Source organism: Rhinolophus sinicus, chromosome 18 (genome assembly GCF_057876585.1).
Source record: "Rhinolophus sinicus isolate RSI-liver-muscle chromosome 18, RSI-T2T, whole genome shotgun sequence".
Classification (NCBI taxonomy): domain Eukaryota; kingdom Metazoa; phylum Chordata; class Mammalia; order Chiroptera; family Rhinolophidae; genus Rhinolophus; species Rhinolophus sinicus.
In genome coordinates, this window is record NC_142518.1 from 94,620,687 (window position 1) to 94,645,943 (window position 25,257).

Below are 25,257 nucleotides of genomic sequence, written 5' to 3' on the forward strand. Positions count from 1 at the left end.
CCCTCAGTCCAACAGACTACAAGGAACTGAATCCTGCCAACAACTACATGAGTGAGCTTGGAAGTGTATCCTCCCTCAGTCACACCTTCAGATGAAATGACTACAGCCTTAGCTAATACCTTGATTAGAATCTTGTGAGAAATCTTGAGCCAGAGAACCCAGCTAAGTCATGCTTGGATTCCTAACTCACATGAACTGTGAGATAAGTATTTGTTGTTTTAGTTACCAAATTTATGGTTAATTTTGTTAAGCAGTGTTGTGCGGTGCAGCCTGTGGGGTCTCTGGTCCCGCTCCCCACATAAGAACGCAGGACATGGTGAGGCCAAAAAGGAACACCCACGGAGCCATAGATAGGGGAGTCATACCACTATATTCTCACTAGCGGTTGGGTTGGAGACACAGGAGGCAGGAACCATACTATCTGCAACCCATCATCCACTTGTCTCTGCCAAACAATCGCACTTGCTAGCAATCCGCTTCTCTGCAATCTGCAATCCACACTCCGTGGCTTGCTAGCTCAGCCACCATCTTCTTGCTAGCCCCCCATTTTCTGCTAGCGTAGCCACGGCAGTTATATTAGTGGCCAATGGCTCACTGGTTACAGCTGATGGCCAACTAGCCATAGCTGCTGGCCATCCAATCACAGCTGATGGCCATTTACTACCTGAGCCAGCACCTTTCCACGTGAGGCGGAGAGCCTGGAAACTGCACTCCTGGCTCTGTCCCCACAGCAGCAACATGTTACTAATATAGTTATAAATTGTACACTCTGAAATAACCACTAGGGGAAAAACACAAAATGAATAGTATAGCTAATGAGCCTGTAATAGAAATAAAGGGAATCTTAAAATAATCAATTACTGCAAAGGATGGCAAGAAAAGAATTAAAAAGGACAAACCATTTATTGGACATCAACCATTGTAAAGGAAAGGGGGTCTAGTGCTGAGAATATGCAGTCCCTGCCTGACCTTAAGAAATTTTGCATTCTCAATTGGGGGCAGGAAATCAGTCAGATGAGTTGGAGGCAGGAAATTAGTCAGAAAAGTCCACAGAGGAAAATAAGTCTGGGTATGATACCCAAACATCCTATGCATTGGCGGTTTAAGGGCAGAACAAGCTCTCGGGTACAGGAAAAACCAGGGAAATAAATTTGAGATAAAATTTGAACAAGTAAAGATGTGTGTGGGAAACAGGCAAAATATTCCAAGCAAAGAATACACTGGATCAAAGCCTCAGTTTAGAAAGCTAGAAGTAGGTACGTTTAGGGAAAGAGTCAGAGGAAGGAAGACCAGAGAGTTAATGGGAGACCTGAAACACTGCTTTGTAACAGAGATCTAGAGAAGAAAAGGCTGTATAAAGCTATATGGGGCTACAAAACCAAATTATACAGGGGGAGCAAGGAGGACAAAGACTGAAAAGACACACTGGAATTGACTGAGGCACAGGCAAAGCCTACTCCAGGGATGGTATTTGCACACTTCTCTACTACCAAACCAGTGTCTGATGTCACTAATTAATAACAGCACTGAGACATAGCCTCAAATTCCTTCTCAAAACAGTGCTTTAGGAAGCTACTACCAAAATATCAGAATGGCACAGGAGATGGATGAAATGTATGTCACCTGTGACGTAATAATTTAAGAAGCCTGGTCTATAGGGAATGGAGGGTATAAAGAGCTTATTTTGCCATCCAACATGGAGGCTCACCATATGTAGAATGAAGAGCAAGGAAGGTCCTCCTCTCTCTGGGAAGTTTGTAGTCTTTCCAAAATCATGCATCTCTTAGAGGGATAAAAAGAAGCAGGCTTTAAGAAAGGAGGTTCACAAAAAAGAAAAAAATCATGCCATTTGCAACAACATGGATGGACCTAGAGGGTATTATGCTGAGTGAAATAAGTCAGACTCAGAAAGACAAATACCACATAATGTCACTTATCTGTGTAATCTAAAGAACAGAATAAACAAACAAAACAGAAACAAATGCTGTTTCTGAGAACAAACTGATGGTTGCCAGAGCGGAGGGGTGGGGATTTGGGCAGAAAAGGGGAAGGGGATTAGAAGGTACAAACTTCAAGTTACAAAACAAGTCACGGGGATGTAACAGCATAGGGAATATAGTGAGTAATATCGTAATAACACTGTACGGTGACAGTTACTAGACTCATTGTGGTGACCACTTTGTATATAAATGTTTAATCACTATGTTGTACAGCTGAAACTAAGATCATATTGTCTATGTCAATTATAATTTAAAATAAAAAATGTTTTCCCCTTCTTTTGCTCCCCCCCCAACTCCAGATCAAGCCATTGTTTCTCAGTCTAGTTGTGTAGGACACAGCTCCCTGGCCCATGCTGGTATTATGAGCCTTGTGCTCCCCCAGGCTGAGGCAGTTGGTGGACGGTCGACTGCTCACAGCAGCTCAAGGCAGCTCTCGTCAGCTGCCAGCTGCTCACACTGGCCACCAGCCACTCCTGGAAGCACACGGTAGCCTGCGGCAGCTCACGGCAGCTCACATCCACCTCTGGCTGCTCACCGCAGCCCAGGCTCATGTGGGAATCGAACGGGCGACCTAGGTGTTAGGAGCACAGTGCTCCAACCACCTGAGCCACTGGGCTGGCCCAAAAAATAAAATGTTTAAAAAAGAAGAAAGAAGGCTGCAACTTCCAAAGTACCAGGACCTCCTAGGTCCACCTTGGTAATCAGTGGGTTTAAAAAAAAAAAAAACCTAGGAAAACTCCACAGCTAACATTATGCTTAATGGTGAAAGAATTAATGCTTTCTCCCTGACATCAGAAACAAGACAAAGATGTCTGTTCTGGCCACTTTTATTCAACATTGTACTGGAAGTTTTAGGCAGGACAATTAGGCAATACAATGAAATAAAAGGCATACTGACTGGAAAGGAAGAAGTAAAACTATTTGTATTTACAGATAACATGATCTTGTACATAGAAAATTCCTATGGAATACAGTAAAAATCTATTAAAACTAACAAGTTTAGGAAGGCTGTAGGATACCAATATATAAAAGTCAATTATATATCTCCACAATAGCAATGAACAAACTAAAAATGGAATTATGAAAACCATTCCATTTATAACAGCATAACTAAAAATAAAGTACATAGGAATATATTTAATAAAAGAAGTGTCAAATATGTATTCTGAAAACATAAAATATGTTGTAGGAAGAGGACCAAAATAAATAAGAAGACATCCCATGTTCATGAATCAGAAAACTTGATACAGTTACAATGACAATACTCTCCAAATTGATCTACAGATTCAATGCAATTCCTATTAAAATCCCAGCTTTCTTTGTATAAATAGACAAGCTGATCCTAAAATTCACATGGAAATTAAAGAGACCCAGAATTTCCAAAGCAATCATGAAAAAGAAGAACAAAGTTGGAGAACTCACATTTCCCTATTTCAAAACATTAATCAAGACAGTGTGATACTGGCATAAGAATAGACATATAGATCCATGGAACAGAGTTGAGCGTCCAGAAATAAACCCTGATATCAATGGTCAATTGATTTTCAATGTGGGTGCTAAGCCAGTGGGAAAACAATAACTTTTTAAAAAACATAATATCATGTTTATTATATAGGATTTATGACAATTATTTTGCAGTAGTAAAAGATGACTTTCTGTTTGCCTGCTAATATTTCAAAACCTACAAATACTTGTTTTCTTAAAAGATAAACTCAAAAAAAGCATTTTTACCACAAGTCTGCTTCTTGGCTTAAAAACATTATTATGTATTTTGGGTCATAGTAATTGATATGCTCAATTTACAAATTAATCATAGCATACCTTTAAAACCTTAGGTACAAATTAAAGATTGTGAAGTAAATGCCTCATGTGGCCATGGCCGAAGTTTAGTGACAGGACACTGGTCTCAGCCCTGAGGCCCTCAGATTCCTCCGTTAGCCAACATCATTTGGGCTCCCAGAGGTCTCCACATCCTGACTCCTATGACCATTATCTCCTTGCTTCTTGCTATAGATATACCATCTATTATAGTTTAGTTTCTCCTGTTTAGATTCTTTTTGGATTTGCCTCTCTCAGTCAATATTGTGCAAGATAGCCTCACGTGTAGCTGGAGTTTGTTCATTTTCATTGTTGTTTAGCATGCCATTGTATGAATACACCACAAGTTGTCCAAGGTACTATTGATAAACATTTCCAGTTTTTACTATTACCAACTATATTGCTATTAATATTTTTTTGTGTGCCTTATGGTGTAATATCAAAAGTTTATAGTTAGAAGTGTCATTGCTGGGTCATAGGGGTATGCATATTTTGAATTTTATTAGATGTCAAATAATTTTACACCCCATTTGTACCACATATACTCACACAGAAGTGGGTAAGACTCCATTCCCACAGTACCAAGGCTTGTGTATCAGATATTTTTACTTTTGCTAATTTTATGGTGTACTGGTATCTCAGTGTGGTTTTAATTTGCACTTATGGTTACTAATGAGGATAATTTTTTACTTATTAGTCCTGTAGTGTGAGAGAAAACTTACTGATCTTTCACATATTTTCACCTATTTTTTTCTTCTTTTCCAGCTACAGTTCTCTGTATATCCTGGATATTCAACAGTGTGTAATGTTTTTGCAAATGTCTTCTTCCAATTTGTGACTTGTTTTGTTATTATCCTTATGGTATCTTTTGAACAAAATTACTTCACTTCAATAAAGCTGAATATAAAATCTTTCCATTACAGTTAGCACTTTTTTATGGCTTGCTTAGTAAGTTCTTTTCCACCCTGAGATCATGGAGACACTCTCTTACACAATCTTCAAAGGGCTTTTTAGCTTTGCTTTTCACATCTAGGTTTTCAATAAATCTAAAATTGATTTTTTGTTTGTATGGGAAGGTATGGATATCCAATTATCCCACCACCTTTACTGAAACGTCTATCTACTCACTCACCACTGATCTGCAGTACCTCCTCTAAGGTATGTTAAAAGCTATGCATTCCTGGATCTGTTTTTCAAATTCTGTTCCACTGGTCTAGACAACTACTCCAGCATTAATACACAGTCTTATTTATTACAGCTTGACAGCTGAGGGGGCAAGTTTGTCCATTTTGTTGTGGCTCAAGAATATATTATATCTTTTTGGCTCACTCCATTCCTCCATAAATTTAAAAATCATTTAAATTTAACAAGTCCCACAAAAATAATTGGGATTTTGATTGCAATTATTTTGGATTTGGGGAGAGTTACCAGTTTTATAATATCAAGTCCTCTAATCTATGTATGTACTTTTCTCTCTCCACTTGGGTAAGTCATCTTTAACATTTCCAATAGTATTTATAAATTTCAGAGAGGTCTTGCACAGCTTTTGTTACTTTTCCTAAGCATTTATTGGTTTATTGATGCCATGTCAAATGGCATCTTTTTTCTAAATGTTATCGTTTATATGTAGAAATGCAAATGATTTTTATGCTAACTTTATATCCAACAACTTTAACTTTTACTTAATTCTGAACATTTATTTGAATGTTCTTGTGAATTTTCTATTTGTATAATCTTATCTGTGCAAAATAGCAATTTTGTTTCTTCTCGATTCTCATACCTTTTTGTTTTTCTTGCCCTACTGTGTTGTCTAGGATTTCCAGTAAATTACTGAAGAGTAGTTGAATGTAAACAACTTTGTCTTGTCCTTTTTAAATCAGTAATAACTCCATAATTTAGCAGCCAAACCAAGGCATTGAAGTTCTGACGCAACAGACCGAGCTGTGACTTGCTCATGCCATTCTTCACTCAATGCGAATCTTCTGCTTTACCCATAATGTGACCCATTAACTCTCTACCACATTCCTCTGCAACAATGAAATACTCTGGCTAAGGAATCCCATAACTTTCTTTAAGTGGATCTAAGTTACAGTTATTGAGGCAAAATAGGTCATCACAGGGAAAGACTTGGAGTGTGATTATTTTGACGCCACCATCAAAGCCAGCTCACTTCGATTTCATGTCTTCTCTTCTGGAAATCACCAGAGTGAGGCTAACGCAGCGTGGGGTAGGAAATGGCCAACAATAGCCTTTTCAGTATATGGTTCCCGGTCAAGTCAATATTCACATGCAAAATAATGAACTTGGACTCCTACCTCACACCATATACAAAAATTAACTAAAAATGGATCAGAGACAGGCATGTAAGAGCTAAGGCTATAAAACTCTTAGGAGAAAACATAGCTGTAAATCTTCACGACTGTGGATAGGCAATGGCTTCTCAGATATGACACCAAAAATACCAACAACCAAAGAAAAAATAGATTACTGGTCATCATCAAAATTAAAAACTTTTTTTTTTGTTTTTGCTCTGAAGGACACCATCAAGAAAGTGCAAAGACAACGCACACAATGGGAGAAAAGTTTTGCAAATTTGATAACTGTTAAGAGATTTGTATCTAGATTATATAAAGAACTATTACAACTCATTGCTAACAAGTCAAATAATCCAATTAAAAATGAGCAAAGATTCTGTATAGACATTTCTTCAAGGAAAATATACAAATGGCCAATAAGCAGATGACAAGATGATCAATATAATTAATCATTAGGAAATGCAAGTCAAAATTACTGCGAGATGCCACTTCACACCCACCAGAATGGCTACGATAAAAAGACCAATAATAACAAGTGTTAGCAAGGATGTTGAGAAACTGAAACCTTCATACTTTGTTGGTGGGAGTCCAAAATGATGCAGCCACTTTAGAAAACAGCCTGGCAGTTCTGCAGAGGATTAAGCATAGTTGCCATATGACCCAGCAATCCTACTCCAAGGTATACACATAAAAGAAATCAAGGCATATGTCCACACAAAGAGCTGTATGCAAATGTTTGTAGCAACATTATTCACAATAACCAAAAAGTAGAAATAACCCAATTGACCATCAATTGATGAACAGATCAATGATACATAGTACACACATACAAAGGAATATTATTCAGCTTTAAAATGAAATGAAGTACTGATTGATGAACCAATAAACCAGTCACAAAGGACCACATATTGTGTTTTCTATTTACATAAATGACTACAATATGCAAATCTAGAGACAGAAAGTAGATTGATTAGTAGTTGTCAAGGTTGTGAAGAATGAGAAGGGTGGGTGGAGGATAAAGAGTGTGGATTTTCTTTGGGGGGTAAAAAAAATAGTCTAAAATTGATTGCGGTTTTGGATGCACAACTGTGTAAATATACTAAAAACCACTGAATTGTACTGTTGAAATGGGTGTATTCTACAGTATGGTATGCAACTTATGATTCCAAAAAAGTTGTGTGTGTTTTTTTAAAGGAGAACTAGAAGGCTGTGAGTCCTATTAAAGTAGCTGAGTTGTACAAGGGTTGTTAATGCCACTGCTTTCCTAAGAAAGAGAGAATATAAACAAAGCCAGACCAAAGAAGAACCTCACTGGAATTCCAAGTTTGGGATTAGGCACTTCCAAAGCCTGCAGTGTCCTGGACCCCAACCAGCATGGACCATGCCAGTGACCAAGCTGTCTTTTCTGATTAGTGACAATGGGTAGCTGTGAGGTGTTAAAGCCAGGTTAACATATAAATGTGATTTTCTGCCTGAGCAAATCCTGCTCTAATTAAGTAAAATACTTTTAAACGATTATTAAAACAGGGCTGCTACTCAGTGGTCTCAAAACCTGAAAATGCCAGGATTTTGATGCCTGTGGGTTTTCCCAAGTGAGTTGACTGGGCTCTTGTTTCCTGAATCTAGGCAGAGGTTTTTCAACTGTCAACTCTGCATTGATTTGATTTATCTCATGGCCCAGTTGTTACACACTGGTGTATTTCCCGCAGCTAAAGTGGAATTAGCAATGTAAGACCATACAGTAAGGCTAAAAGCAAAACCATAAGCAAACACAGTTCCTTTACTAAAAACTATTGATTTGATTTAAACATGTTTTAAAACACACCACTGAGGTTAAGGCAAAATTTTTGCTAACTACATTTATGAAAATGGAATGCTTTCCTGAGACTGAGGAAGGTAGGGGGAAGGGGAGTGCGCTGTGAAGTAATTCCTCAAACCATAACAAATTGAGAACTGTGGTTTAATATATAACCCAGATGGTCAGTTTTGTAATAATTTTAAGTTTACAATATCTTCTCTTTTTTTCTGGGGCATTATATTTCACTTGGCAATAGTTCATATCCTGGTCTCCCTCCAGACACTTTTCAAAGGCAAAAATGTGCATGACTTCATCTTGTGGTTTAGTTTTAGTATATGGAGCATTACAGCAGCAACAACAATTTCTTATAACCACCTCTGATCTGTAGTGAGATCCTTAGGGAAGCAGTATTTCATGCAGCATAATTTCACCACCACCAAGAATGGTCATCACTTAAATAGCTACAGAGGTGGTAGTAAATGAGGGCATCCGAAACCCACACCCATCCCACCCAAACACCATTCTTAAGTAGACAGAAGATGATGAAGTGAACATGAGTTCCTAATATATTCAATTCACTCAACCATTTACCATCCCAGGATCCTGAAAGCCTTCAAATTTGGAACTAAGCCTTATAATATGAGAATTTTATTCTTTTCTTTCTAACGCTTGTGAAAACTGCCTGCTATGAATCTTGACTGTCACCAACAGTTCTTGGAATCAATTAGAAATAAACTGCAGATCCAAACAAATCTAAAGATCCTATTTTAGTAAAATGCTTTCTGCTTTGTAGCTGGGGAAAATAATGTCAGAACTAGTTCTTGTTCACCTGTTTTGTGTTCCTAACTTTGAACATCAAATAATGTAACTTTGAAAACCATTATCACCATGAAGAAAAAGGAGGAGGGAAATAAGAAGCCTAGATTTGGGCTCCATTATCTTTTCTCAGTAGACAATGTGCAAGGCAACTTATAATAAACTCTTTCAAATAACACATTTTTCTTTAAATTACTACCAAGTAACACCCTTATTATCAGTACTATGGAGAACTTGGATTTTGTTGATGCTGTCATGAGTCCCATCGATGAAATTACAATTGTGTTAGAAAGGAGAATAGACATTTATACATACCACACACAAAGCAGAAAAGTGAAACTTGCAGAGCCAAAGGCAAGTCAGTTCCAGAGCAGGAAGTAAAATCCTGGCCTCGTATTGCTTTGTTCCATGGCCTAGCCCTCACAGGGATGGTTTTATGTTTCTAGCAGCAAGTGGTTCCTTGCCTTTGATCCATTTGCCTCTATAAATACAAGCCTCTGATGGACAGAGGAAAAAATACTTTCAGGAATCCCATAGCATGACTTAAGTTAAAAGTCTTAGAGGAGAAATATTTGTCAGTATTTTATGAATTACCTGGTTCTACAGGCACCTAAAATGCCTTGCTTAACTAATTTCTTTCCCACTGCTCATGGCCCTGTTATACTCCCTTGATCCAGCCTGCTCTTACCAAAAACTCAGCAGGTAAACATCTCATGACATGAGCCTCTGGTACAAACTCTTGAATTAGATATACCAGCAAAGTAACACTCGCCCAATGGGTCTGGCAAAGAATCACCTCCGCAAAGGGCTGAAACAAAGATCTCAAAAAAAAAAAAAAAAAAAAAGATCTCATCAACAGTCCTTAGGGTAAATCAACCTCAGGGTCTCTGCATTTCCCTCAGTCTGAACTACCTTCCGTTCTCCACGGCTAGTTCCCTCCCATATTCTCTGGGATTTCAGGTCAACTGTATCCTCCTTATAGTCTTTCCTGAGCATCCTTCTTAAGGAGTTCTCTTCTCCCACCACAAAGCCCTCTATCACATACTCCTGTAGTTATATCCATAGACACTCCAGTCAGACAGACCCTGGCTTCTATCCCTCACTAGTGTGACCATGGGCAAGTCACTTAATTCTCTGAGTCCCCTGACCCTCCCTCATCTGGGTGATCTTCATTGCACGATGAACTCACGATGAAGTGTAAAGGGAAACAAACTCTAGATTGAGAATTAGTGGGTCTCTGCTTTAGTGTTGATTCTGCAACTAAACTGGTGTGACCTGGGGCTTCAGTTTCCTCATATGTTCACTGGAGGGATTAGACTTGATTAAATTGATCCCAGCTGAGAGTGAATTTATTCTATATCTAGACAGCCTGCATTTTCACACTCTTATCCCAAATGCACAGCTGGCCTGAGGTTGGGCCCAGGTTAGTATTTCTGGCAGCTACTTGTGCTATCTCCTTCCTCTTCCAGACACCACTAAATTCAACTCAATATAATGCAGTTTAGTAAATGCAGGCTGTGGCACCCCACTCTGTATGGTGCTGGAAATGTGTTTGTTTTACAACCAACAGAGGGGTCAGGGTTATCTTTGGTTTGTGGCTCAGAATTTAACCCTATAAAATTGCACTAATGTTCTCTTGGAATCTTCTTGCCAAATCCCAATGTTCATCTTTGTGCTCTTCCATGTAATGAACTTTTTGGCCTATTATGGAAAGTCCCAACCCATGGCTTCTTCTCCTGCCTCTGTGTCCTGCCTTTCCTGGTGAATTGCTAATCCCTACTACCCTGAGGTGGCAACCTCCAAAACTCAGTTCTCCACACTTAGTCAACTTATGATCCCCAACCCTATGGCAGTCCCTGTATAAAGATCTGAGGATTTAGCAATTAAAACAACCTAGTAGTTCCTGATTTGGGATTAAGAAATACGTCACCCATAAAAAGCCTATTCTATCAAATCAAGCATGATTATATACTGTCCTGGTAAATAGTTGGTAAATAGTAGCTGATTGGGGCCGGCCCGGTGGCTCAGGCGGTTAGAGCTCCATGCTCCTAACTCCGAAGGCTGCCAGTTTGATTCCCACATGGGCCAGTGGGCTCTCAACCACAAGGTCGCCGGTTCAACTCCTCGAGTCCCGCAAGGGATGGTGGGCTCCGCCCCCTGCAACTAAGGTTGAACACGGCACCTTGAGCTGAGCTGCCTCCCGGATGGCTCAGTTGGTTGGAGCAAGGGCTCTCAACCACAAGGTTGCCGGTTCGACTCCCGCAAGGTATGGTGGGCTGTGCCCCCTGCAACTAGCAATGGCAACTGGACCAGGAGCTGAGCTGTGCCCTCCACAACTAAGACTGAAAGAACAACAACTTGAAGCTGAACAGCTCCCTCCACAACTAAGATTGAAAGGACAACAACTTGACTTGGAAAAAAGTCCTGGAAGTACACACTGTTCCCCAATAAAGTCCTGTTCCCCTTCCCCGTGGTTGCCAGAGGGTAAGCGGGGTGGGGGGTGGGGGGTGGGAGATGAGGGTAAGGGGGATCGAATATATGGTGATGGAAGGAGAACTCATTCTGGGTGATGAACACACAATGGGATTTATAGATGATGTAATACAGAATTGTACACCTGAAATCTATGTAATTTTACTAACAATTGTCACCCCAATAAATTTAATAAAAAAAATAAAATAAAATAAATAATAAAAAAAATAATAGTAGCTGATTGACCATCCCCTCTCTCTGCCTCTCCCCCTCCCTCAGGCTTCACATTGCCTACTTTGAAATGCTGTCCTTTTACACACCCTTTTGAATTTTGATGTAAGTTATTGTGGAATCATTTCAGTTGAATTCAATAAAACTCACTGACTAAACATCTCATCTTAGACAAAATGTGAATATTTGCTTCAATAATAAAAGCAGACCCTTACGTTTACCCCATGCTGCTCTCCCATGCGGAAGGAAAAAAAAGGTGAAGGTGCCATCATGTTGCTAATGTTTACTTCCCTGACAGTGTGCTTTCTGTATGATATCATCACTTTAACAACCCACATACAAATACTTAAATTGACGAGGGAGTTCTGGAATCCACTGACCAGAACCAAATTATGTGAGACACTCTGGTTCTGAAGCCTGTCTGTGTTTAGAACTGAGGGAAATCAGTCTGTAAAATTTCAGCCTAACCACCAAATGTTATTTAGGGTGGCTAATGTTTACAGGGTGGTTTATTTACGATAGTGTGTTTGGCTTTTTTCCCCTCTTAAACTAAGTGAAATTAACATCACAGAGCTTTGTATAGGGAAACTTTCCATTCATCCACAAAAAGGAAACACAGAGGAGTGGCAGGACCACATTCCAAGCAGCCAACTCAGCAACACTGGCCCTGACCTGAGGAGCCAGAGCCAGCGCGTTCTATTTCCTGGTGTGACCAAATTTTTGACTTCTGAACCTCAGTGGACATGCAAAGGGCCTGCTGAGTTAGGCTTGCACTCCTAAATGCAAAGCAGACACCAACTTCACTCACAAAAGGGACCAAACAAGTGTGGGAGGCTATTTTTTCTTTCCCATCAAACTAGTTTAAGTATTAACATTTGTAAACATTTCTATGACAGCTTAAAAAAAAATCAACCATTTAAAACTTTAGAAAAATGACAATGTTTCATTACATCTTTAAAAGGAAAGATGTACTTCAGGGAAAATTGCAGCAGACCAAGATGTAGTCAAGTGAATCGAGTTCTTGAGGCTCTCCTGTAACCAGCCTGAACTGGAGGCAGATTACCCAAAGCAACAGCTACTCCCCACATTAGCAACTGGTTCGTTGTTAGACTTGGTCTTTGGGACTAGCTTCAGCTCCTCCTTGGCTTGGTGGTCCCACTGGTAGTGCAGGAAGCACTGCCACTGGCCATTAGCCCATTGTTGAACCTTAGCTATCTCTGTTATTATAAACACTGAGGTTCAATATAACGCAGTCCTCAAGGCTCAGGCTATGGCAACAACTTGTAGGTGAAATCACCCAATGACTTGGGATTTCTGGGATACTGGCGACTCAATCTCCTTCACGTAGATGAGCTGCATTAAGCAGTGAAATGATATTCCTGCAAGCATCTAGTGAATATCTTTTCTCAAGATTTACCTTCAGATTTACATTTTGCTTTAACAGATAACAACACTGATTTGAGTAAGTCAAAACCCGGGGATGGTCATATCAGTTGTTCTGTCACAGGCTGCAGGATCTTGAACCATTTGTTTATCCTCCTTGAATCTCAGTTTACTCATTCATAGAATGGAGATGACTGTAGTAATAATAATAACAATAATAATATCTCCTTTGCCCCACCTCACAAGCTTTGGGAAAGATGGAAGGAAAGGGTGTATATAACACTGCTCAGTAAAATGAAAAGGGCTGTAGTAACATAAAATGTCAACTTTTAATAGGAAGAGTTTACAATTCTTGCGTGGAAACCAAGTTACGGGAAAGGAAATGTCGCTAAACATGAAATATGGCTGTGGCCAAGAGGCACTATATGACATGGTAAAGAGAATCTGATTGGTAGTCAAGACATCAGAGTTCTAGTATGAGCCTGACTGGTAACTCACTGTATGACCTTCTCCTCTCTGGGCCTCTGCATAAGAAATGGGTTTGTTGAGGTAAATTTTCGAGCTTTGTAGGAGCAGAAATCTCCTGTCACATGAAATCATGGGTATGAGCCCAACATATAAAACAGCAAAGAAACAATGTCCTTCCAACTGTGTAAAATTTAAGATTAGCAGAAAACATTACATTTTCTTAATTTTAAGATGAACTGTATTCAGCCATAGTTCACATTTAAAACCAGGATGACTCTTAGAATCATTGAGTACATTCTTTTAATATTCCTGAAATGCCAATACTAAATTGATGGTGCAAGGTACAACCCATGGCATCTTAGCATCAAAGACAGATGGTGCTTTGGAGTTACCCCGACCTTGATGTCCCTTCTCCAAACAGTTGGAATGTGGGGAACCTAGTTTGAAAACTACTGGGCTAGAAGGCTTTTAAGGGGCATTGTAAATCTGACATTCTGTGGTTCGAATAACATGAGTAACTATTAGAAATGGCGGCAAGGCCCAAGGATAGTCAATTAGTGACCATGTTGGAAGATGTTTCATCTATGGCTAAAAAGATCAGTTCTGAAGGCAATTCTCAAGGAGGGGGTTCCCAAAAGGTGAAAGCTCCCTCTAGATGGTTGGAAATGCTATGTATCCTCCCAAGGTGACTTCTCCAAAGGCTTACCTCTTATTTTGAGTCCTCGATTAAATGGAGCCACAGGTCTCTACTGGAGAGGGTATTTCTCTCAGTGTTAAGGTGAGAAAACTTTTAGCGAAGGCCTAGGCTTACCTGGCCATGGACAATTGGGGAAGCTTGAGCCCAGTGAGGTGCAGTGTGGCTCACCAGCACAACTACTGCCCGCCCAAGAGTGTACAGCTCTTTACTCTGTGCAAAGTACTTTATGTCCATGATCTCCTCTGATGCCTCAACATAAGCCCAGGACAGTAGAGAATCAGGCATTGTCCTTCTGCCCATTTTAGAGATAAGGACACTGAAGACCAGACAAGTGAAGTAAATTGCCAAATGTTGCCCAGCTAGCTTATGGCAGAGCTGGGATTTAAACTGCTTCGTTAGGACTCAAAGTACAGAACATTTTCTGTGGCACTTGCCTGACCACAGAACTTTCAACATCGAGTCCCAAAGCAACATAAGCTCTGCTTGGGATCAGGTTCATTTCAACCAAGGGGTTTCATTTGGTGGTAATTTACATGCCACTCTCTCTGCCAGGAGTGGAAGCCTTAATTCCTTAGGCCTGTACCTCCCACTTTGAAATCTTCAGGAGCTCTAAAAATTGTCCAGACTGTCCATTCTAGAAGTGCCAGCTGACAGAAACAGAGACAGCCATGGCAGCTAGATTCAGCCAAGACGTGATGGTGGCATGGGCCCTAATAGGCAGACTTACCAGGAGAGCCAAGCTTGTCTGACAGCCATAAGGCGACAAAAGGCTAGGTAGGACACTTGGTGCTGAGAGCCGGTAATTTTTTTAAACAGGCCATGAACAGACACAATTTTCAAGATAGGAGTTATTTTCTGCCTCCCCTCCCCCTAAAGAAAGCCTTCAGAAGTGCATTCCAATTGAAACCCCTTTGCCACCTCCTTGGAATGTGGTCAGGTAAGACATGGTCTCTCTTACTGGGTGGTCTTCAGTGGAGCCCTGCTGGCTGCTCTATTTACTCTGAAAAAAAGCCCCACCCCCTACTGACAGACCCTCAGCTCCACAGTTCAGTTCTGGATGCAAATGACAGGGTCTCAGAACAAAAGATCTGCTGAAGGCAAGAAAGCCTTGTTAACTCTTTCGATCACACCTTTGCATCAACCCTAAACCCTTGGTGCTTCTTTATGAAGTCAGTCCTTAATTTTCATGCTGCCAGAGGGGGACAATATAAAGAACTGTCTAGAAAAGGACATAATGAAGGGACAATTCATGTTGAATGATGTTTTACAAAATTATCTTCCTAATTATGTTTCCTTTAAAGGATAATGGAAATAACTTGCTTTTCCTGGTTTGGTAGTAGCAGGGAGTCTTTAATGTGTGTAATAAGGGGAGGGACTCCTCTGATGAATCCCCAGTGGTTAACAGCTGGCACACTAGACCCCTGTGGGACATATGACCAAAGGTCACTATGCAAAGACTGACTAATCTCTTAATGCATGTGGCTAGAATTTTCACTTCATCCTCTGGGCACAACCAGTTTAATGTCATAATGAGATGTGGTTTTCAAAGTTGCTACACTATAGTTGCCATGCAGGGAGTCACGCAGGGTCTCTGCTCCCGCTCCCCACATAAGAACGCAGGATATGGTGAGGCCAAAAAGGAACACCCACGGAACCATAGGTCGGGGAGTCATACCACTATATTCTCGCTGGTGGCTGGGTTGGAGACACAGGAAGTAGGAGCCACACTATCCACAACCTGCCGTTCACTTCTCTCTGCCAACCAACCTCACTTACTAGCTGCAATCCGCCTCTCTGCAATTCGCAATCCACACTCCGCTGCTTGCTAGCTCAGCCACCATCTTCTTGCTAGACCCCATTTTTCTGCTAGCGTAGCCACAGCAGTTACATTAGTGGCCAATGGCTCACTGGTTACAGCTAATGGCCAACTAGTCACAGCTGATGGCCATCCAATCACAGTTGATGGCCATTTACTACCTGAGCCAGCACCTCTGCACGAGAGGCTGAGAGCCTGGAAACTGCGCTCCTGGCTCTGTCCCCACACTCCACCCCTACAGGGTATCGCCTCACAATCTACATGACAAGCGTCTTCTGCGAAGGGCCTTGTGTGAGGAGCCTGGAGGCGAATGCAATATCCTGGACACAGCCAGGATCTCTGGGCACAGCCAGGGTTTCTCAGGGCACCACCAGTCCTTCTGGGCACAGCCAGACTTCCTGGGCTTCTTAGGGTACCACCAGTCTCCCCGGACATCATTCACCAGGGCTGTCCTGGGGGTGAGGGATGACCTTGACCTCACCCTCATCTCCCAAGGAGGACTCAGCAAGTGTTTCCTCCTGGGACTACAAGTCCTGCATCCGGGCTGCCTCAGCAAGCACTTCCCAGCCCACAGGGCCACAACGACCTTCGCTTTCTCCGGTCTATGCTGTTTGGGGAACCGTCCATGTCTTCCCACCCCTCCACGGAGGTCCAGCTCTCTGGCAGCTGCTCCTCCTGGTCTCCCTGAGACTGAGTGTTCATACACACAAATTGCTCCACCGCCCTTTGGGGAGCTTTCGCAGGCACCGTACCCTGCTCGCTGCGCCATGTGTTACGCGGGGCATCAAGCAGGGTCTCTGGTCCCGCTCCAAACATAAGAACGCAGGATATGGTGAGGCCAAATAGGAACACCCACAGAGCCATAGATAGGGGAGTCATACCACTATATTCTCGCTGGTGGCTGGGTTGGAGACACAGGAAGTAGGAGCCACATGATCCACAACCTGCCATCCACTTCTCTCTGCCAACCAACCCCACTTGCTAGCTGCAATCTGCCTCTCTGCAATTTGCAATCCACACTCCGCTGCTTGCTAGCTCAGCCACCATCTTCTTGCTAGCCCTCATTTTTCTGCTAGCATAGCCACAGCAGTTACATTAGTGGCCAATGGCTCACTGGTTACAGCTGACGGCCAACTAGTCACAGCTGATGGCCATCCAATCACAGTTGATGGCCATTTACTACCTGAGCCAGCACCTTTGCACGTGAGGCCGAGAGCCTGGAAACTGCGCTTCTGGCTCTGTCTCCACAATAGTCATACAAACTCTGCTCTGAATGAGTCGATTTCCGTTATAAAATTTTAATTTGGGACTTCTAAGACACAACAGCAGCACTGAGTTTTAAAAGCCTAAGCAAAACCTTAAGTTTTTCCTGGAACACAATGTAGGGTTCATGTTAGTTATTTCTTGAGCCTTATAGGAGCTGAAAAACTAAAAACCAAACAAACAAAAAAGCGAAATTATTGAAAAAGGGTATTTTTCCATTTCCCACCCTTCCCTCACAACACTCCAATAATACACGTGAAGGTACAATTTTTACAACTTTGATCTTCCGTTACAAATTTCTTTAAGTCAGATGCACTTAATTTCCCCCCTCACTCTTGAGTTTTAAATGGCCATTTGAAATCTAAGCAGAACTGGAAGTTCAGGGTCCAAAAGAGCCATTTGAAGCATGATTGCTTTGCTGCTGTTTGGGGAGCTTTTCACTGGGCAAATTTTTGTCCTTGGAAGCACTTCTCACTTAAATGAACAGAAGCTCCCTTAACATTTGAAAACCAGATTTACCTTTAAAGATCGCATTTGATTGGTCTTTCCAGCATTTCCCTCTAAAGAAAGCCAGCTGTAAGTATTAGTCAACTTAGGGAAAATACTGGAAAGAACAAAGAACAACCCCCACAGTGAGTTGCTAAATTAAGTGGGGAAGAAAACAAACTGTACCAAATGTCAACAGAGCAATGTGACCACACTCAAAATGTGGGGGCCAGAGGGGGAAGGGGGCACTGACTGAAGACTGGAAAGTGGCAGGAAGCTAGGACTTCCTGAGATAAAATCCTCCCACCCATCCACCCACCAGAAAAATAGGATGTCTTTCTCTTCTCTCCATCTTCTAAAGTTTGGTCATCCCAGATATAGTAGGTCTCGGCAAGGACAGGTGGGCTTCTTTGTTAAGGCCAAAACAGAAAGCTTAATCCTGGCAGTGTGACATTTGGCCATAGCAGCAGCCACTCTAGACACCGGGGCAGGGCCAGCTAAATCATATGCCCAGGATACAATCAATATCAGCAAGGCTTACACCTCACTGAGAACGTGCACACACTAACCATCGACCAAACCCTGGCTGAAAGTACAAGAGAAATATGAAAGAAAAAGGAAACAGCAAACAATCTTTTAGGTATGACATTTATAACAAATTGTTATTCAATGTACACTAAAATTCTCAGTAATTCAAATGAAAACAAGTAAGCAAGGAATTGGCTTACTTCTGCCAATTCCTTATTGGCTGGGCCTGAAACAGCAAATATTTTGACTAGAAATTACTGAGGTGTCTCATCTGCCAGAGAATCTGAAACAATGGATACCAAGCTATTGAGGTTTTACCATAAATTACATGAGAAAGCTTATTTGACTGTATGGTCCAAGACCCAACAGTCCTAACATGCTGGGTACATGACCAGCTGGCTAAATGACTGGATAGACAAATGGATGGGTGGATGGATGGATGGATGGATGGATGGATGGATGGATGGATGGATGGATGGATGGATAACTAGCTGGCTAGATAACAGACTAAGTGGCTAAATAGATGAATGGATGGATGAATGGATAGGAGGGAGAGAGGAAGGGAGGGAGAAAACGACGGAGGGAGTGTAGGTGGGCATATGTAGGCAGCCTTGTCTGCATGAGTTGGCCCCTAAGACTGGTCCACCACCACTCTAAGGCTTCGGCTTCTCAAATCTCATTGTTTTGCCCATGCCTCTGCTCCCGCCTAATATAAAGACAATCTAGTAACAGATGGGTTGCTGCTTTATCCTATATGGAAGGCTACAATGATGAACATGATAAGAAATGTAATTGAGAAATACCACCTTGGTTGCAGTATCGAGAATGAAGTTGAGGAGAAAGAAACTAGATGAAAGCTACTGCAATAATACCTGTAAAAAATGATGAAGGAAGGCTTCAGCTAAAGTGGTGGCAACAGAAACAGAAATGAGTGATCAGAAGAGAAAGAGTCAACAAGACTTGATGATGAATTAAATTTTGGAGATGAGGCAGGCACCAGGTTCTAGACCCTTAATACTCCAAGTGTAGTATACAGACCAACAGCAACAGCATCACCGGGGAGCTTGTTAAAAATGCAGAATCTTTGGGCCGGCCCGGTGGCTCAGGTGGTTAGAGCTCCGAGCTCCTAACTCTGAAGGCTGCCAGTTCGATTCCCACATGGGCCAGCGGACTCTCAACCACAAGGTTGCCAGTTCAATTCCTCGAGTCCTGCAAGGGATGGTGGGCTGTGCCCTCTGCAACTAGAAACGGCAACTGGACCTGGAGCTGAGCTGCGCCCTCCACAACTAAGACTGAAAGGACAACAACTTGACTTGGAAAAAAGAAAGTCCTGGAAGTACACACTGCTTCCCAATAAAATCCTGTTTAAAAAAAAAAAAAGCAGAATCTTAGGCCCCACCCCAGACTGACTGAATCAGAATCTGCATTTTAACAAGATCCTCAGGTGACTCATAAGCACAGTAGTTTGAGACGTGCTGGTTTATAGAACTGTCAGGCTCCTGGGAAAGCTGGCTAAGGTGCCACCCACTGAAAGTCAAAATTGGGTTTGGCTTTTAGAAAGTGGGAGTTATGATTCTTGAAAGTCATTTTGCTTACTCAACAAACACAATTGACTACAATGGACAAAGGCTCTAGGAAGACAGATGTGACAATCCCTGGCCTTAGAGAGCTCTTATCTGCTACACACACACACACACACACACACACACACACACACACACTGCCAAACAAAATGTATACACATTTAAAGGAAAAAAATATTAAAATTGTAATACTCAATATATACCAACAACAAAAGATGAATACAAGTCACGTTTGACTTCTGCAATTACAAGAGGTGCTCAAAGTGGTTACCATCAGCATAATTTTAATAGTTTTTTTCCTTTCTTAAAACGTGTATACATTTTGGGGGGGCACCCTCTGTGTATATATATATAAAGGCAATTGTACTATATCATGGTGAGTGCCAAGTTTGAAATATTCACAGGCTACAAGTTTGGTACATTATCCAAAAGACTTCTCACCTTCCTGTTTTCATCCTGGTATCAAGAGCTAGCCAGGGCCCTCCTTGGCAGGCTCAGGTTGAACAGGAAAGACCTCTCTTTGAAGTTGCTCAGCAGATGAATAGCCCACATCATCCTTCAGCTAGATATGTCAATGACTTAGTCAGGACCTCAGGGGTTCTTTCCTTCAATTTGTGTAGTTGGAGGTAAGAGGTAGGAGAATATTTCATAGAGTAAATAATTTGGCTCATTAGATGCTGATGAACTATCATTCTTACCTGCTGCCTGAGAGATCAAATCTTTGAAAGGAACAAAGTCAGAAAGCCGTAGACATAAAACAACAGCAGCATTTTATCAATTAAACACTCTTTCAAACTTACTAGGTGGATATGTAGAGTATCACCTTGGCTCAACAGGTTTTTCTCTGTTCACATGTACGCACTAATGCTGCATCCATTTATCCCACCACTTCAAATTCAATTCAGTACCACGAAGTGAGTAAAAGCCATTCAAGGCACTGGGCCATGGTCCTTATTTAAATCTGACCAGCATTTCAGTGGCTCCCTTCTGCTGGCAGAGCAACACTTTCCTGTTTGCTTTCTTTAACGTCAATCTTTTCCATGTGTTTACTGATGTTACCACCCTCTGTTATTTTGTCTACGTGTTTTGCTCCCCCGATGATTCATTTCTTTTTTTTAATTTATTGGGGTGACAATTGTTAGTAAAATTACATAGATTTCAGCTGTACAGTTCTGTATTACATCATCTATAAATCCCATTGTGTGTTCACCACCCAGAATCAGTTCTCCTTCCATCACAATATATTTGATCCCCCTTTCCCTCATTTCCCAACCCCCACCCCCCGATTCATTTCCTTTTTTTTAAAGTTCTTGGTTTATTAGTCCTCTCATGAAAAATCTGCTCAATCACCACAGATAAAGTCGTTGATGAATCTTTACTCCTGTTGTCCGATCTCCACCTCACTTTTTGACAACACCAATATTGGCCTTTCCATTCCCCTTACTTTCTTCATTCTGTTCTTGCATTCCTTCCACTGTTTTCTTGAGGTCTTTTTCTTCTCATACAGGCCATGTCTTGCAAGTCTATGTTTGGGTTCATTTTTCTTTGTGTAATCCAAGGAATCATAAATCATGCCAAAGCGAGTTATCATGCCATCACCAAAATGGGTTCTGAATCGAAATACAAAGATGACATCTGGTACGGTCTTGTACATTTTGGCTAGTTTTTCCCTAATTTGTGTCTTAGGTGCTGTTGTCTTCCCAGGGTTCAAGGATGTCGATGACTATTGAAGTAGTCTATTGGTCATCAACGTCCTAGTCAGGACACATAGGTAACTGTGCTGTTCATGATGGTGGCCAACCCTCAAGCAACCAGGGAGGAAAAGAGCCAATGATTCATGATTCATTTCTTTCTTGTTTTTAATTGGGGAACAGTATGTACTTCCAGGACTTTTTCCAAGTCAAGTTGTTGTCCTTTCAATCTTAGTTGTGGAGGGCGCAGCTCAGCTCCAGGTCCGGTTGCCGTTGTTAGTTGCACAGGGCACAGCCCACCATCTCTTGTGGGAGTCAAGGAACAATGATTCATTTCTTGACAATATATTTATACTTATAAAATCATAGCGCCTAGTTAATTTGAGAATAATGTCTTTCTCAAGAGAACTCAAACTGGTTTCAAGGCATGATCTAGTTATCATTCCTCCACCATTCTTGAGTTCAGTGACAGTAAGTATTCATTTCCACTTTGCTGTTATGGAGACTGAAGGAGAGAACATTGTAAGGGCTTTGTCCAGAGTCATTGTGTTGAGCTGAGAATGGAACTTGGGAACCCTCACTCCAAGGAACAGTACCATCCGCCACAGGTCCTCCCCATATGTGACAGCATTTGTAAATAAATTAATCAGATGTGCAATAAAAAGCAAATCTCTAGGTATCAGGAAATGTCCAAAGAACTCCATAAAACTGTTGCAGTGCCAGGATATCTCCAAAAATGTAATTTCCTCCTCTAGCATCCGACCCTAGATTGAATATCTTGCAACGATGATACAACTTCTTACAATAACTATTCCTCAGTTAAAAGTCATCATTGGGTAAAGTCTTGTCCTTTAGCTGTCCCACATCATCAAAGCTAGACATCTTAAGCTAAAACATCTTAAATTCTTCCAGATATGGCACATTAGCTGAACTTCATCTCTTCCTAATATATCCAGCTTGGACTGGAAACCAGGAATATTTATGGGACACATTAAAAACACTAATAATTCTAAGCTTTGGCTAATACGCAAATATGCAAAAAATCAGATTATATAAATGTTTTGTAACCATTATGTGGGGACAGAGTCCCAGAGAGCAGTTTCCAGGCTCTCAGCCTCACATGTGGAGGTGCTGTCTCAGGTAGTGAATGACCATCAACTGTGATTGGTTGGCCATCAGCTGTAACCGGTTAACCAATTGGCTACTGATGTAACTGCAGGGCTGCGTTGATTGGTTGGTTGGTTGGCAGGCAGCAAAGTGAATGGCGGACTGCGGATCCTGCGGCTACTGCTGCGTGTGTCTCACCTGGCCGCCAGAGAGAGTGTAGTGGTATGACTCCCCTATCTATGGCTCCATGGGTGTTCCTTTTTGGCCTAGCCATATCCTGCGTTCTTATGTGGGGAGCGGGACCAGAGGCCCCTGCAGGCTGCCCCGCATGACAATTAAAACTATGTCAACTAAACAGAAGAGCAAAAATAGCTACAAAGTTATATTAGTTAATACATTTCAGGTTTTACATAGTGGATGAATCATCAAGAGATACCCTCAAATGTGTTTCTATAAGACTAGGGAAAACTGAATAGAATCAATCCTTGCCTGAATAGAATCAATACTAGCCAGAGATTTAGTATTTATATACATAGATACTAATAACCACTTACTGAAATTCTTTGTTAGAGGAAAATGGATTCAAAGAGTTAATTTTAAGTACACCAACACATTCTGATATTAACAACACTCACAGTTTTTCTAATAAAATTTTGACATCTTACAATGAAATCAGAAAGCTAATTAATGATTAAATAATATTTAAACAACAATTTATAGTTTATAAAGCCCTTTCACTTACCTTATACTATTCATGTCTCAGAACAATCCCATGAGAGTCTCATAAATTTTAAAAATGAAGAAATCAAGGATCAGAGCTAAGTGAAGTGATTTGCCCCAAATTCCACAAGTGGTAAGTGAAAGAACCATCACTTAAACCCAGGTCTGTATGATGCCAAATCCTAGGGTGAAGATAACATAGCTGAGCTCATGTTAAGCATCCTTATTTCTCAGAGAGAGAGAGAGAGAGAACGAGAACACAGGAAATTTTTGGAGGTGATAAATGTTTATTACCTTGACTGTGGTGATGATTTCACGGATGTATTCCTATGCCCAAACTCTTCAAATTGTATACATTAAATATGTGCAGTTTCTTGTATATCAATTATACCTCAAAAATGCAGTTTTGAAAAAAAGATGGAATGCTAATTACAGATTCTTGAGAATAAATATCTCCATTAGTAATTTGACCAATTATAATGTCCACAATGTTAAATTTTTTATCCTAAAACTGTCAGTCTCACTTCTCCATGAAGAACTGTGATCTAGAGAAATCTATGCTTTTGGAGAGCAACATAGAGAAGAGGAAGAAAAAATAAACACAGGTACTGACTTTTCAGTGTACACACACGTCATGGCAAGAATGCATGTTTCTTCCCCAATGTACTTGGCCTTGGCACATGCAATGGGAAGGAATGGGCATCTGAATCCCATGCCTGAGGTGCCCCAGATATCCCTCACATAGGGCCTTGCTATTGGGTTCAAACAAGTAAAGGCTTTCACAACACTCTGCATGGCTTCTTCGTGTCAATCCATTCCAAGGTTTAGTGTGCCATTTGGTTCCGAACAATTTCTTCCCATCCTTTCTATTATCATTCAGGCCCAGTTTCTCTGATTTTACCCTCAGCAAGGACAACTTGTCTATGTATTGCAATTAAATTTTACTTTTTACATATTTAAAAATTATTTTAAGTGAGATGAGCCCCTCATGACTCTAAGTCTGTATCTGCAACCTGAGCTCCCAACTCACATATCCATTGTTTTCGGTCATCTCAACATGGTGACTCCACAGTCTTCTCAATGTCCATGTGTGTAAAACTAGCTTTATACCCCATCCCCCTGTGCACCACAGCTCCTTCTCCAGTCTTCCAAAGACACGAACCTTGGAAGAAATTGCTTGCTCCCTCACTCTCATCCCTTCAGTCACCACATTCTTTGCATTCTTCCTTTTAAATACCTCCTGAATCTATTCAGCTTTTTGCATGCCCATAGCCACCCCCCACACCCTCAAGCCAAGCTACAACCCCCTCTTCCCTACACTACTCCTCAGCCATCTAACTGGACCCCATACTGTGTTCTTACCTCACTCCAGTCCCTTCTCCACACAGCAGCCAAAGTGAATTATTTAAAACACAAATCAAATTACATTACTGCCCTACTTAAAACATTCCAATGCCTTCTCACTGCTCTCAGGATGAAGTCCAAAATATGTTTCATGCCCTACAAGAATCTGTGTCCTGGCTTCTATCTAATTTTGAAGTCACAGATCTCATCGCAGCTCCTAAGTAAAAACCCTACTCCCTCTTGCAGCTCTGCTTTTACTCATGCTGCTTCCTCAGGTTTTCCCCTATTCCTTTCCTGGCTTTTGACTCAGCTCAGGTGTCACCTCCATTAGCAGAGCCTTTCCTGGTTTGAGAGGTCCTTTTCTCCATCATCATGACAACATGTTCTCACCTTTATTATAGTGCTGACCACCCTATTTTCTTATGTCTCCTCTCACTAGTCTGAGAACTCTTCAAAGTCAGTGCCTGTGGCACTGCCGGCCGGCTCTGTAATCCCAAGACCTGACACAGTGCCTGACAGGCACATAATGGGAAAGATTCAAACTTAGTCAAAACAGGTTGTGTTACAGACTTGGATTAAGCTATAAATAATATGAATGGGTAAAAAAAATCTAATCTAAAGGCATAGACTGGCAGATGGATTAAAAAAAAAAACAACACACTCTAACTATATGTTTTCCACAGAAAACACATATTAAATCCAAACATAAAAATAATCAGAG

The 25,257-nt window shown here is 41.2% G+C and overlaps 1 protein-coding gene and 1 pseudogene across 3 annotated transcripts in view; both read right to left on the reverse strand.

Annotated features, from left to right (window-relative positions):
- HS6ST2 (heparan sulfate 6-O-sulfotransferase 2) overlaps window positions 1-25,257 on the reverse strand; it is a 385,504-nt gene that overhangs the window by 335,085 nt on the left and 25,162 nt on the right. The gene's annotated exons all lie outside the window — the stretch shown is intronic.
- LOC148754676 (small ribosomal subunit protein eS24 pseudogene) lies at window positions 21,075-21,421 on the reverse strand (annotated as a pseudogene).